Source organism: Barbus barbus (genome assembly GCF_936440315.1).
Source record: "Barbus barbus genome assembly, chromosome: 41".
NCBI classification, from domain to species: Eukaryota; Metazoa; Chordata; class Actinopteri; order Cypriniformes; family Cyprinidae; genus Barbus; species Barbus barbus.
In genome coordinates, this window is record NC_136719.1 from 17,079,391 (window position 1) to 17,092,107 (window position 12,717).

Genomic DNA, 12,717 nt, shown 5'->3' on the forward strand with positions numbered 1-12,717 from the left:
GTGGTACCATGCTGATCATGTGCACACATACTGTACCGTGCCTTCAAACTCTATTTATAAGCAGTGTATTTAGGCGTTCTAATAATTCGATAGTGAAAGAAAAGGACAATTATCAAGTTCAAGAATATTTTACAAAATTCTAACTTGTTGAACAATTATTAAATACAGTCTAACAGCTGAAAGGGGCCCTTTTGCAGTGTAGTTGAACATAAACATAAGATTGCATTGAAGCCATTTTTCAATCTACATAGTGCACAACCACAGGTAGAACATTTCAGCCTTCTATTTTTCATTTTATAAAACCTCTTCATCCGCTCCTTATAGATGAATGCCTTCTGGCCCACATTGATCCCAACATACATTTATCCATTTATCATAAAGTGTCTTTATAAAAAAAAAATGTTTTTGAAATATAATCACAACAGGGTTACATGCATTAGAGCTATAACTAGCGCCATGCTACATAAGTCAATTTATACTTATTGCAATCTCAAATGGTCATATAATATTGCTGAAATATTTTATTTGTAGCCTTTTATAAGCAGTTAATCGCTGCACCTGCTTTGCATTTCCTTTTATTGTTATGAACATAGCCCCAAATCTCATGAAAATCACGTACTAATCATATACTGTCGTAATTGTGTATTCATTAGCTTCATGTTTCGTGTGTTGAAATGTTTCTCTGGGTTTGTTGTGGACTGAACCGAATGCAGAAGTGTAGGAGAAGCTTGTCATCGGAAGAAACAGGGCAGGTTATGAACGCATATGTGAGTGACATCTGAGCAACAAATGAGCTTTCTCTGAGTCATAACAGCGACCGCGAAAGAGAAAACAGACCGCACTGAAAGCAGCTAATGCTCATCAGATCACGTAATTCAGTGGGAAATTAAAAGAAAAGATGACTTTCTGTCTAATGAAATAAAAAGTAAATGTGTAATTAGAAATTAGTATTTTATTTAGGAAGGAAATATTAAATTGATCAAAAGTGACAGTAGAAGATTTCTACTTCTAACAAATGCTGTTTGTTTTAACTTTTTTTTTACTTAATATACTCATCAAATAAAGAAAAATCACTGTTTCCACAAAAATATTTAATAACAACAAGAAATATTTCTTGAGCGACAAATGATTTCTGAAGGATCATGTGACTCTGAAGAATGGAGAAATGACTGCTGAAAATTCAGCTTTGCCATCACAGAAATAAATTACATTTAGATAAAGTTGTAATAATATTTGACAGTATTACTGTTTTCACTGTATTTTGAATCAAGTAAATGCAGCCTTGGTGTGCATAAGTGACTTTTTCAAAAATATTAAAATCTTACCAACCCTAAACTTTTGAACCGCAGTGTATGATCATTATTTTTTCATTGATAGAATGTAATTCTCAGCATGTCAAAGGTGTCATTGACTGTGATTATCTGAAAACATTTGACCGTCAATTAGTATAAGATTTGCTAGCTGGCAGTTTTGTGAACAGCCTGGATATGAACGTGATTAATCCTCATTCACCCTCAGTAGCGGAACTGCTCTCTTTATTTTATTGCTCTTAAACTAGGAAGTGCTTGGATTATCTATGGCACATTTACTATCGTTGGACTATTAAGCTTTGTATTGTGCGGTTTTGTGTGATGTGATTTTCTGCTATGAATGATATCTAGCCATGCTCAAAGCACTGTCCTTAACAGCGGGGAAAAATGTCGATTATTAAGGCTTCTTGGCTTTCTAACTGCTTGACAAGTCCCCCTTTTTTTCCTCTCCTTTTCTCTTTTTGATGAGCTGCTCTTTCCCAGTTAAGTGGATTATTACAGCTCTGGATAATTCATGTCACAAGGCATTATTTGGATGGGGTGAATAATTGAAATCTGTGTCTGAAAGGATTTGATGTGGATGAGCGGAAGGGGAATAGCGGCAGGGCTGGAGGGAGGCTCTGAGCACAAGTGCCAGGGTGTCAGGCTGGGGACACCAGTCACGTTAACAGGTTCTGACTCACCTCGCTGGATGGGCGGCCCTCGCTCCTCGGTGGCAGGCGACTCTGGCTGAAGTCTGAGCTAGAGCAGGTTTGGACCTGCGCTGCACTCTGGCCTGTCAGTCAAACCCAGTACCAGTCGGTTCAGGGTTGAGCTCTCGCCTCCAGGGGTTGTCCTTCCTGGCCTGTCCTTCTCCCACACACTGCGCCCTAATTCATTATTTCTTTATTTAACCGCCCCCTCACTTTTTTCTTTTCTTTTCTTTCCTTCTCATTTACTTTTTTACTTTCATTTTAATGTCCTTTATATTTACCTTTCCCTTGTATTGCCCTTTGCTTGTATTTTTCCCTTTACATTTCTATCTCTTCTTTTCCTTGTTTCCTTGTTTATTTCCTTGTTATTTTCCTTCAATTTTTACCTTCATTTTCTTGTCCTTTTACATTTCTCTTTCCTTTCATTTCTTTACATTTGCCATTGCCTTTTCCTTGTCTTTTTTGTCTTTTCCCCTTTCCCATTCACTTTCATTCTCCTTTTCATTTACTTTTCTTTGTTCTTTCTTTTTCTCGCCCCCCTTCCTGTGTCCTCTTTTCTTTTCTTTTCTTTTCTTTTTTCTTTTTGCCTTTTGTTTTCCTTTTACATTTCCCTTTTCTGTCATGTCCTTCTTTACTTTCAGTTCTTTTCTTTTGTTTTCTTGTAATTCTTTACTTTTTCATTACCTTTTTGTTCTATGATTTTTCCTGTTTCTTTTCCCTTTCATTTACATTTACTCTCCTTTACTTTCCATTCCTTTGCATTCTTTTCTATTCTATTTCCTTTTTTCCTTTCTTTTTCCTTTCCACTTCACTTGCCTTTTCACTGTCCTTTTCCTTCATCTGTTCTTTTTCCCTTTGTCTCCTGTCCCTCTTCCTTTTCCTGTCCCCTTTCCTCTTTCTTTTTTGCCAGTCTACACCTGACAGTCACAACCATAGGCACATCAGCCCATGCATTATTTATTAAATCACAGAATGCCCATAAATTCCCAACTGAGTAACATGCCTGAATTTACATATAGCAGCAAAAGCCAAAGATTTAACCATATACTCAGGCCTGGAGTTAAAAATCAACCCACCAAATCCCCTCAGGCTGTTAGAGAACCATGTTTGTCGGCTCTCTTGTTTGCCTTTTAGACTTCTGTGGTGAGCTTTCTGCCTCAAAGGTGTGTGAAAGGTTAAATCTTTTTCCCTCCAGTGGTGTTTTGCGGTACCCTCCTGCGATCTACCGCCAGTGACTGTAACACTCAGCGTGTTGGCATGGTAACTGCCGGCTCCATGGGACGCTCTCCCATCCTCGCTCTGCCCGCTGGGGCTCCACCGTGCGCCCCAAATATCACTGGCCTCCTGTGGAAAGAGCGAGGGATGCAGGAGCAGAGGGAGGAGGTGAAAGGAGGAGGGAGTGGGAGGAAAAAAGGAAAGTTGTCAGAAGAACATCCCGCTCTCGCCGCAACTTCAAAAGCTCCCCTTCCCCAGGATATTAAGCAACTGTGATGAAAAATTTAGCAAGCGTAAAATAAGGCGCTTTGAAGTGATCTGTTTTGGCTCGGCAGTCTCTGAATTTCCGGAGCCCCTCTGCTATCACCACCACATTGGAAAAAAGAGACAACATCCCCAAAGCCTAGGAATTGGGGTCTGCCTGACGAGATGCCAATGTTGACTTTGGCCATTGCGTTGACTTGGTGCTCAATCTCATTTACACAATTATTTTAATTTTTTTTATATCATACACCTTGCTGTTGCCTCTAGCCCTCTAGGTATTGGAAACACATCTGTTGCTCAAATGTTGGTTTTCAAATTTTCTTCCACCTTGCAGAGATTTGTTTAAAATAACACGGATGGTAGAAAGTATAGGTGATCCACCAGGAGCATTCATTATAGGTGAGGTTTGATCTATCGGTCGCTGTAGACATTTTGGGACTTTCGACTTTTTGTTCAATTTCTCTGGTTCCGGATTACGAAACTTGAAAGTTAATTATTGAGGGAATGAGGGGTGGTTAGCCAGTAATAACCCAAAAGACTTACTCTGTGCTCACTTTCAAACTGTGCTGCAATTTAATTTGCCCGGGGATCCATCCTCGGACTCCCCCCCCCCACCCCCTTTGCTCATTACTTTAATTGTAATTGTAATCCTTTATTGGAGCTGTCTGCAGTAAAGGAGAGTTATGGTTGGCATGGGGGCACGGGCCACAAAGATATTTCATGATTGTTGGGGATGATGGTCACTAGGTGGCCATGAGCGGGCAAATGAGGGGTCTCTCATTCCTGAGAGATTGTCTTGAGCATCTGACTGGATTGATTGAAGCAGCACACCTTGGCAGGACATATTTTCCAAAGGTACTGGTGCCCAGTCTGTTTCCTCTTCCACGCGTTTCACCAACGTTTTGGCTGGAAAAAGACGATGCTGTCTGCACCAAATGACCAAAACCTTATTTACATATACCTTATTTTATATATATGTAAATATACACTACCTTGTAAAAATTCCAAAAGGGTCAGTTTTTTTTTTTTACAAATTACAGACATTTATAATGTTACTAAAGACTTCAGTTTCAAATAAATGCTTTCTGTTCATCAAAGAATCTTGAAAAAATTCAACTGAAAACTGAATAATTTTTTATTATATAAAAATTAAATTAAAAAAGTAAATATTAAATATAAAAAATATATTGTAAAAAATATTAGGCCATTTATCTGACAAAAAATTTAGAATGCTTGCTTGAATGATTAATGTGCTCATACAGTAAGCATTTTGGAGATGTATAAAAATATGTTGAGGAATTGACCTCAAATCATGTGTTTGTGCGAGATGTGGAAGTTTATTTAGTGTTGTTTCAATTGGCACTGTCTTGTCCTGAGCCGTTTGAGCGTGTGGTTAATGATACAGGAAAGGCCTGCGGTTTTATTGTTGCTGTGTTGCACTTTTCCGCCCCCCACCAACCTTGTCCCAGCCGCCTTGAAAGGGCTGTGTATGAATTTTCACTGTCACATCCAAGGGCGAGCGGCACAGGGTCAGCTAATTGCTTTTATAATTATGATTTCACGTCAGATTTATTGTGCATGCTTGAAGTCTGCAGATCAGGGGCTTCGGAAAATGTGTTTACAGCTCTTGGCTCGACTCATTCTCCTGTTTCAGTCATTCTTTTTGACTCAATTTACCAGATTAGAGGTGAATAGATGAGACCTGGCTTCCTCTTCAAGCCCCAGTGTGTATAATTTCAGAACTCCATCTGTAAAGTCCCCTACTGAATGTGTTTGTTTACTGCTGTGAAATGCTCATTAAATGACTGAGGGAAAACACAAACCAGAAATCCCAGTTTTGCGTTTGAACCGTGAAATGGCGTCTCTCCAATCCTCATTTGTTTTCGGCCTGACTCTATGACACTAGTCTGAGTGACTGTGTTATTTAGCCTCTTTTATTGTAGTTTCCATAACTGTAAACGGTTAGTTTTCCTTTTTTGATGTTGGTCATATATATATATATTTTTTTTTTCTTCCTGGTTCTCTTTGAAAAGGCAGAGAAGATAAAGACGGTTGGCGCCCAGATTTCTTTACATTGTGGTTTTGGTCTCATGTGTGCTGTTGGACTAGATTTCTGGAGCCGGTCCCCCTGAGGCCAAATTCAACAGATTTATGGCTGGACATCTTCCCACATGAAAAGCCCATTTCTTTTCTTTTAATTTTCTTCTTTTTGTGTGAGTGAATTTTGCTTTACGATCTGTTAAGGGGGTCTTTACTGATATCAGATCTTGTTTCTTTCTTTTGATGTTTCTCTTGCCAAAGACTTTTGGCATTAGGTAAAGTCATAATTCAAAGATATCAGCAAATAAACCGATCTCAGCATCAAGAGTTTAAGATATTTTTCCAAACATGTTATTACGTTACATCATAGTGACTGTCGCCTCCTAATGATTACTGTCCAAGTTGCAACAGTGCAATGATGGTAACAGATGGTTAATACCATGTTACTTACTTTTACTTTACTTACTTTTGTCATTTAGCAGACGCTTTTGTCCAAAGCGACTTACAAATAAGAAAAAGTAACTAAAACTAAAAAGTTACAACTCTATAAATACTATCTACCCACATATTTAAGAAAATAAAATACTTGGATAGAAAGTGAGGTCCAGGCATTTGAGACCATTTGTGGAATTATACATGAATACATAAATGTATTAAAATTAAAAGTTCTAAAACTTTGTTTATATTAGGTAGTTCATTAGGTAGTGTTTTTTTTTTTTGTTTAAGGAAATTAGTAATTTTATTCAACAAGGATGCATTAAATTGATCAACATTGACAGTTAAGACTATTATAATTTATTTAATGGTTTAAACAATTTACTGATTTTATACACGTCTATGTTTTATAAAATGTAAGCTTACAGTTTTTTTTTTTTTATAAAACATTTTGATTTATTTATATATGTATTTCATATGAAAAACATAAATAGCATTAGCATTCTTCTGTGTGTGTAATGTTGGCAGCATTATAGTCCTGATTTTCTCTCTGGAATCATCTAGTACATAAGTTGTAGTTTGAAGTCCTTGCATAGGGCCATATGAAATCGGTTTTCTTTTTTCCCTAATTCTGATTTTTCATTTTTAAGGCCCTATTTTTTTCTCAAATTCACTTTTATTTTTTTTCCTCATTCTGTTTTCCATCAATTTTCTGGATTCCACTTTAATGGTTTCATTAAAGTTCAATAATCAAAAGCATCTCTAATATATATATATAGGAAGTCGTGGCCTAATGGTTAGCGAGTCGGACTCGTAATCGAAAGGTTGCGAGTTCGAGCCCCCGGCCGGCAGGAATTGTAGGTGGGGGGAGGGAATGTCCAGCGCTCTCTCTCTCTCTCTCCACCCTCAATACCACGACTGAGGTGCCCTTGAGCAAGGCACCGAACCCCCAATTGCTCCCCGGGCGCTGCAGCATGGCTGCCCACTGCTCCGGGTGTGTGTTCACGGTGTGTGTGTGTGTGTGTGTGTGCATTTGTTCACTACTCACTGCTGTGTGTGTGCACTTGGATGGGTTAAACGCAGAGCACCAATTTCGAGTATGGGTCACCATACTTGACAATACGTCACAACTTTTTTTTATATTTATATTCCTTAAATAATGTTTATAGTAATAGTAATACTGTCAGCACATTAAGTAATGTATTTTTGTCACAGTTTCTTCAAGTTAAACCAAACTTTTATTTTAACTGGTTGTTGTGAAGACCTTTGAGTTTCTGTTTGTATATGATATGACAATAGTTTTTCTCAAAAGAAACAGTAAAATGCTCACAAAGTGACTCTCAGAACAGTTCTAGAGAGTGTTTATGTACAGAGGCTGAAAACACTACGTCTTGTGCACTTCAGTATGTGTGTAGTAAACAAAACCCGTGTCTGAGCTATTCATTAACACAGAGATATTCTGCGTTATACAGTAAATTCCGTTTTTATGATCGGATTCCGCAATTCGCTTTTGTCTCTTTCATTAGTGTCTGAATGGCTGTAGTTTCTTAACTTCAACTGTAGTTTCTGACATCCAGCATTTTGTTTGTTTAGCGTTCCTGTGGGAAGAATCATTAGGTTTGTCAGGTGACTCAAAGCTATCAGCTCAAAAAAAACTGCCTGGGTCACCAGCGTCTCTGGTTGTTTGTCCATTTCTCCCGATGGCCGCCTATTTCATCAGAACAAGGCTTTGCTATTCTTCAGACACAAGCTTTCATAGTTTCGTGTTTGCCTGTATAAGCTGTTAATTAAAGTTTGTCTTCAGTTTGACCGCAGAGAATGTTTGTTAGGAAATTGTGTTGACATCTAGCCTGTTAAACATTACAGTCTGTGTCATTGTTCTCGAAGCCAAGATTTTCCAAGCCAAATACCACTTGCTTCATCTTACTTCCTTTTACGGGCTGTCAAAATGACTGAGAATGTCTCGAATTTAGGAAATTGTGGGTTATAGTCCATTAAATTCTCCAAGGTTCCTTAATTAAATCCTGTTTTATGATGTGCGTCTCTGTTTGTCAGCGCATATTTCTCTCCGTCTGCTCCTTTTCCATGTGTCTAGATTAATTTTGTATGAGATAGTTTAACGTTACACTATCCTCCTTTCACATTGCTCAGTGACCTGATGAGGTTGGGCCGCACTGCCTGGGAATGCATGGTTTATTTTCAGCGCTTTCCTTCTGAAGGCCGCAGTTTGCCAACCGCTTTGAAGGCAGGCTTTAATTGAACTCTATGATTAGCCAGAAATCAATAAAACATTATGTATACTTGCTCCGTAATTTGTAAAATCTTGGCAAATATATTAATGCTAACAGAACGGCAAGTACAGATCTGTAATTTCTAGTTTTGCCGTAGCCTGCCAAACTGTGTCATTATATGTTCGCCCGACACGATGATGGAAATATGACAGGATTTTAATTATAGCGTAGCCGTGTTTTTAAAGAGCATGGAAGGAGATCTGTGACACCAGTTTGGCTTGCGCTTTGTAATTACTTCCGTTTGATGTGAAGGTTCTCCTTGGCGGCAGATACGAAGAGTAGCATAGCATGTGATGGAAAGAGAGAGACTCGCCATATGACTGACGATCAGGTCGAATCAGCGACTGCCTTCCCCCGTCACACGCACACGTCCCCCTCTGCCTCCAATGTCACTTTCAAGGCATAATTACTCCAAGTTGTGTTGATTAGTCTAAGAAGCAATTATGCCAGTTTTTCCGCTGCAAATGAGGAGACATGATGGCCCCCTGATTGACAGGAAACATCTCTGCTTTAATAAGTAAATGACTATGGTAATGCAGGTACAGAGAGCCTTTGATATGTCAGCATCTTTCTCGTTGCAGGCCCTGTCCCTGTGATTTTAATGAACAGGAATGGGACTAAAGCCTTGTGTTTCTGACTCCCATGATCTGTCAGGAGGGAGGACGGCATGCAGGACCGACCGGCAGGCATCATTTAGTTTGGAAACGCCTAGTGCTGACAGTGGCTCCTCTGATTTCTGGGAGCGTTTGATCAAATGAATAAGGCAAAAAGGAAAAGAGCGTCTCCACAGTGCACTGCGAAAGCCACATTTTTCTAGTTGTACCTCTTTGAAGTGCGTGATTATGTTTGGAAGTCTAGAAATCAGAGAAAAATGCAATGTAATTGACACATTGGGACTGTTCTTTATCTGCCTGCGCAGTAAGCTATTAGCTGTTAATTCATCTGCCAACTCCCCTGCAGCGCCCGTTATTTGTTTAAATGGAGGGATTCCCATGGTGCATTTGTAACTACACTGCTGAAATGCTCCTCTCTATAATTATTTAACATTACACGCTGACTTATAGTGGTTATCGGTGCTGGAATATTAACATTGGAAGAGGCGAGGCTGTTTAATCACGACTGAGACTTTGGGCCAGAGTTGTGTTTAGGAGCGCATGGGTTTGCTATTATCTGCTTTCGAATGCTATGGCAAATGTTCATTTCCTTCAAATTTGGCCTGATTTGGAGGTGTTGGAATGGAAACATCTCTGATCAATAAGACAGAAATGCTTGTGGAAAGCCCTCTGATGGTCCCCTGCTTCTCATCCAGTAGATGCAACAAGACGTCAATGTGCAGAAAAGTACACTTGTAATAAAGCAACTCGTCTCTACTCTTCTCCAGTTCACTCCATTGTATCTTACTGTACCAGCCTAGACTTGTCTGTTATTGTAAGAGTACTGTGCTGTTCTTTACTAAAGTTTAGTCTAGACCAGGGCTTTAAACTGGGGTTAAGGGACCCACAGGGAACCACAAGGGGGTGCTATTTATTTTATTTCAGTATAAAATATGAAATGCAAATATGCCGGATTATTACAACATTGCTAATTTACATCCTTCTCTACTAGGGGGTGCATGAAAAGTTAGAAAAAAATAATAAAAAATTAACTGTTTTTATAAATTAAAAATGTATTATTATTTTGAAATAAATTGATAACTGTATAGATGTGAACTTAATAAATATTTGTAAATATTTTTGCCAATTATTATCTTTATCTTTTGTTATATACTCATATTTATTTATATGACCAAATCTTTGAAATTTGAAAATATTACCAATTTTTTATAACTGTATAATTGCGTACTTAAGACTTTATTTATTTATTAATTACATGTTTTAGACAAGTACTGGTAATATATTTAATTCGAGGTTACGTTCTAAAGTGTAGTAAGTGTAGGAATTATTTCAATTTTTATGGTCTCTCACAGTATAAATGCAGAAAAGTAAACAAGTTTGAAAAATCCTGACCTAGTTTACTTTACTCAAGTGTAGTCTATTTTACTGTTGTTTAGTCTAGTCTGCTTTACTTCATTGTACTCTACTCCAGTGCACTCTTGTCTACTGTGCTTTACTCCAGTGCTTACTACTCTAGTTCTCTCCAGTGTACTGTACTCTAATCTACTCTAGTCTTCTTTGCTCTACTCTAACAGGATTCCCATACAAGCCTGCATGCCGACACAGCCTTTTATACATTATTCCACACTTTTTATTCTTATTATAGGTAGTCACTTTATGGATTACTTCATAAACAGGACGCCCGCCCCTCGAATAACCTCCGCGGGCACACACGCGTGTACCGCCGCATAAATGTAATAGAATCATTTGCACCAGCACTCTCAATCCCGCGCCGTAATTTATGCGGATTGAATAAGTGCCGTATTGTGGAAAAGCGCGAGTGGACCAAACACTCATTTGTCACCTCTAATAAATGTTGGAATGTAAATTATGAAGTTATGCTTCAGATGTAAATGCACTTTGTTTCAGTCTCTTAATGCAGAGGCCCCCTCGCCAATACATTAAGAGAGTGAGTGAGGTCGGCCGAGAGAGAACATAAAAATTCAGTCTGTTTTCACAATCAATAATAAGCTCAAAAAGGCTCAGATGGAGGAACATTATGAAATATTTGAAGTCGACTTCATAAATTATTGCTGAAAACCTGACATGTACACTAAAATGTAAATACATTAATGTTATTAATAATGAAGTGACTAATAGTTCTATCAAGACTGTAATAGCTGTTTAATAGAACGTGACAGCAAGAATATATTGCACTTCGCTCTCTGAGATGGGACGGCATGGGACATTTATCAGCGCTCGTTCAAATACACTATTTTGATTATTTTGTTCAACTAATTGCCTGCCCCCCTTCAAACCCAACATCTTACCCTCTCAAAGGGAAAAAAACGAGTAATAGATATTAATTAATACGTGTCAGTTTTAACCAGTTTGATGAAAAATAATGTAGAGAAGATGCTAATAGGCTTCTTGTTTCTCTCTGTGTGGTGCTGGGAGATTGCAGCTTTAACAAGCCAATCAGGAATCAGTCAAGTGAGCTGCATTATGGCATATAAAAGTTCTTATGGAGTGAATGAGCTCTGTAAACGTACAGGACGTTGTGGAAAAATGGTAATTAAACACGATAGAAAATTATAGCATTAAAGAACTAAAAAAAATAGCAGTTGAAGTTGTTGGGTTTTAATAAAAAAGGGTGTATAGGCACCTGTTGCTGCCCCTTTTGTGAGCACTAGGGGCTGCTGGAGACTGTATTATAGATCTGTACCTGCTTCTCTCTAAGTAAATCCCCTCTAAGGGCCTGTAACTATGCATTTTATAGGTCTCAAAAGGGCAAAGGCGCTGTTTGAACTTGTTTATATAAAATCGTAGTTGCCTCTGGGCTCTAGTAAGTGCAGTATTTTTGATGACGAGTCTTTGCCATGCTGACGGAGTCAGGTGTGCTGTACAATCCAGAAAATACTTCGCTGTCCGTCTGAGGACTCGCAAGTATCCATATAAACCACCGTTTTTATTCTTTGTATATCAACAGGAGCCCAATATTAGATTAGTGTTGTATTATTAACACTTCTTACAAGTCAGACAAACAGCAAGAAACAGGAACCCGCATGTATCTGCTAGCTGCTGGCAGCCCTGCCAAACACCTGGACCAGCGGCCCGAGGGCTTTACGTGTTGTGACAACAAGAGAATGGCAGACAGGCCTAAACACTCAGGATAGGCGGCAAGTGTGGCACGTCACCGTTTTGGGTGGGCTGCCTGGTTAGTCAGCGGCGGTCACTTCTGCGGAGAAGCTGGTCGTGAAGGAGTTGGGGGAGAGGTGAGAGTTGTGAGCAGCCTTTTTGTGTCATTTTAATTAAATGACTTGCTTCTATTGTTGCTATATTTTCTTCTAGCTGAAAATGAGGTTGTTTCTGAAAATCATTATTTACTCATTCTCATTCTGATTCAAAAGCTGTATGGCTTGCTTTCTAGGATCACAAAAGGATACATTTTGAAGAATGCATTGTTTATTTTTTCCCCATGCAATTACAGTAACTGGGCACTGAAGAATTCAGAAAAAAGATGAAGAGTCAAAAGCGAAAGTGAAATTATACTATTGTAGAAGAATTCTATTTAAAATAAATGCAGTTCTTTTCAACTTTCTTTTCATCAAAATGTCCTGAAAAAAAGTAGCACAACAGTTTTAATATTAAGAAATAATATTAAAACAATGTTTCTTGAACAACAAATCAGCATATTAGATTGATTTCTGAAGGATCATCTGGAGTAATGACTGCTGACAATTCAGTTTTGCATTACAGGAATAAATTACATTTTCAAATATCTGACAATACAAAACTTCTTTTTAAACTGTAATAGAAATATTTAGTATTTTTGTACAAATAAATGCAGCCTTGGTGAGCATAAGAGACTTCTTTC

At 38.3% G+C, this 12,717-nt stretch overlaps 1 protein-coding gene across 1 annotated transcript in view; it reads left to right on the forward strand.

Annotated features, from left to right (window-relative positions):
• Positions 1 to 12,717, forward strand: part of LOC306860577 (peroxisomal membrane protein PEX14-like) — a 72,598-nt gene that overhangs the window by 4,111 nt on the left and 55,770 nt on the right. The window lies entirely within an intron of this gene.